The sequence below is a fragment of the Arachis duranensis genome, chromosome 10 (assembly GCF_000817695.3).
Source record: "Arachis duranensis cultivar V14167 chromosome 10, aradu.V14167.gnm2.J7QH, whole genome shotgun sequence".
Lineage (NCBI taxonomy): Eukaryota > Viridiplantae > Streptophyta > Magnoliopsida > Fabales > Fabaceae > Arachis > Arachis duranensis.
This window is the reverse complement of record NC_029781.3, coordinates 93,005,811-93,009,291: the sequence shown is the minus strand read 5'-3', so window position 1 is coordinate 93,009,291 and position 3,481 is coordinate 93,005,811.

The window sequence follows — 3,481 nt, the reverse complement described above, 5'->3', positions numbered from 1 at the left end:
TTCGAGCTTCGTGGCTTCGTTTTGGTGTTTGGTGTATTTTAGGAATCAGCCAAGGTGTAGTTTTGGTTTCCTTTATGTAATGTATAATGTTTTTGGACACTTAGGCAAGTTGACTTTAAGATAGGATTGAATTAAATAAATAGTGGATTGGATTATGTATGTGGTATGTGAATTGTGATTAAGATTTTATGAGTTGTGTATGTTAGAGTTTGATTTTGATATTGATGACAAAATTGATTATTGGTGTTGTTCATGGGAATTCAAAGATGTTCTAGTGGTGTTGTGTAGAAGGAATTAGAATAATAATGATGATGATTATATGATATGATGATGAATGATGATAATTGGGTATATGGCTTGTACAGGGAATAATGCTATTGTATTTGGAGTTATGGAATGAATTGAGGAATAGAATTGATTTGGATACTTTTGTAGTGATGGGTGTTTGATTGATAAGGAACATGAAGTATAGGACTGGGAATTGAGTATGTTTTGGTTTGGTTTGGTTGTGAATTTTAGAAGTTTGAGAACCTAGTTATTTTTTGTAAAAACTAATTTTTGGTGAAATTTGACAGATAATAACTTGAGTCTCAGTTTTTGAAATTGGTTGAAATTTCTCTTAAATTAAAGTTCACTCAAATATCTTTAAATTGATATAAAGTTTGATGAAAATAGATTTTCATAGAGAAAGTTATGAACATTTAAAGTTTGGTGTTTAAAACTGATTTCTGCAACTTTACTGAATTTGCAAATCTTGAGGTGTATGCGTACGCGTAACCCCCCATATGCGAGTGTGCCATTCTGTTTGGCACCTATGCGTACGCGAACTCTTGTATGCGTACACGAGATGGGCAAAATTTTAAGTATGCGTACACATACATGGGCATGCATACGTATAGGCCATGTTTTGCTGAAAAATAATTTTTCTTCGTTTTCAAGGGTTCTCTAACTTGCTAAACTTCCTTCTAATGGCGTTTAAGAGTTCTATCTAGTAACTAGGTTCTAATATTACTAAAGATGAGTTAGTGATTTATTTTAAAGAATTTCAGTATGAATCTAGAAAACAGAGGTTTAGGTTTCTGGAGTTGTGAGTAAGCCGGCGGAGTACTATCTCGGTGATGATTATGAGGACTGAAAGAGTTGAGAACAGTTGATGAACATGATGATGTTTATGATGAGTTTGAATCTTGAAAAGGAATAATGAGCTTGTTGGTTGTTTAAAGAGTGTGCAGGGCCTATATCCCTGGCGTGGCAGATTTCTCTACTGCATGAGTGTGCGGGGCCTATATCCCCCGCGTGGCAGTTTTTTTGCTGCAAGAGTGTGTGAGGCACTATATCATTGGAATAATTTATGACGAGATAGTTGTTGTTGATTCCTTCTTTGCTGCATGAGTGTGCGGGAGCCTATATCCCCGGCGTGGCAGATTTCTCTACTACATGAGTGTGCAGAGCTTATAACTCTGGGCGTGGCAAGAAGGCTACATCCGGAAGGATGTGTCGGGTTGGCATTTATAAACTGACAAGTGATATCACGAGCCAATAGGACAGACATTTATCATATGCATCTTCTATGTGTTTGTTTGCTTTGCTTATCTTCACTATGCCTAAATAAATCACATGTCTACTTGCTATTTGATTACTTGCTATATATGTATATTACTTGTGCTTATTTGTGTGCATTATCTGTGTCTTCTGCTGGGAGTGAGGAGACTCGGTAGGCGGTGGCGATGGGATCGCACGGAGGGTAAGTTGGTGAAGGCTGTGGGACAGCGGTGACTAGTATTACTTAGAAATCCCTTAAGTAGATTTCCTGTTTATGGTTTAAGTTATTTATTTATTTATTTTGGTTAAGCTTGAATATCCGTAACGATGTAAAGTTCTAGGATTGCCTTCGGCGTCTCGGAACCTTACATCTTACATATTGGGTACTGTTACCATACTGAGAACCTCCAGTTATCATACCATATGTTGTTGTTGATTTTCAGATGTAGGTCGTAATTCATCTCGGTGCAATTGCAGACATGATAACAGAACAGAGTATGGTTTCTTCCTTATTTATTTCTGTCTTATTTTATTGTAGTACTTTCTCTCATTTTTTTAATTTAGACTATATGGCCTTAGACACTTAATTTGAGAGATAAGTTGTACAATCTATTTTAAACTTCCAAAACTCATATATATTTATTTAATTTAATTATGACCCTGTGTATCCTGGCGCTATCTACAAGGTTTTATAGTTATTATGTCTTGTTCTGTTCATTTCTACGTGTTTAGTTATAGTGTGTGAACGCTTCGCGTTTTGTAATTCTGCTATATGCGACTTTGAGCTTTATTCCTTCATCGGAATTCTAGTTATATAAATTCTTGGACATATATTATATATTATAAGCTTTAGAACTGTCGTCGCACTTCGTTATCCTTTGCTTTACGGATAGAGGTAAGGCTTAGGGTAATCGGGTGTTACAGTGAGCACAGAGACGACGATGCTGAGTGTAGAGACAACGATGGTGAGCAACCGGCGACGGTGAACACAGAGATGACAAGGGTGAGAGGCAACAGTGAACGCGGAGACGACGAGGTTGAACTACAACAGTGAGTACAGATACGACGAGGGTAAGTGACAACGGTGAGCACAGAGACGACAAAGGTGCAGTGACGATGACTACATTGGTAAACAAAGATGAAGAAGATGAGGAGCGGCAGTAGCGACAAGTGGTGAGCAAAGTGAGGTGGTGAGTGGAGAAGAAGGGCAACGATGAGTGTAGAATGGCGAAGGTGAGTGGTGTAGGGTGAAGTGGCGATCAAAAGTGCGACCCTTCATTCTCTGATGAAGGGTGAAGTAGTGAAAGGTGAGGCACGGGCGTGTAGTGTATGATGAAAAGGCAATAAAAAATTCACTAAGTGTATGGATATTTGGAGCTCTTATATTAGGAAACATTTTTGAAGCACACTCAAAATATAAAGAATAGGTTATTCTTGAAAAGCGCTCTTTTAAGTGATATCATTATTGTGTTTTCTATTCTCTTATAAAAAGGTAATATAGAAAAAAGTGTAGTTTATTATATAAATAGACTACGCTTTTTAAATGTAATTTAAAAAAAAAAAAGTGTTGTTATTGAGTGATTTTCTTGAAGTCACAGGGCGTAGAGACGATGCTTCTAGTGTGGTGCGTCGTAGGGTGAATCCGGGACAGCGTGGCAACAGTGATCTGAGTAGCAACAGGTTACATTCTTCTTGAGGAACTCCTTTTTCTCGTTTTAAATTTTTGGTGGTTGCTAATGAAGGAAGTTATGGTGAAATCGGTGACTGCTGATAGAAGAGAGTTATAACTTATGAGGGTTAATAGATATGAATTTTCATTTGGGTCTAAAAGTATTCCCTTCTTATTAAGATGCACATTTTTGCTACTAATTGTTTGCTGGACTAGACTATTTAGGCCTTAGCCATGAACATAACATTCTTATAATAATATATATTTAAT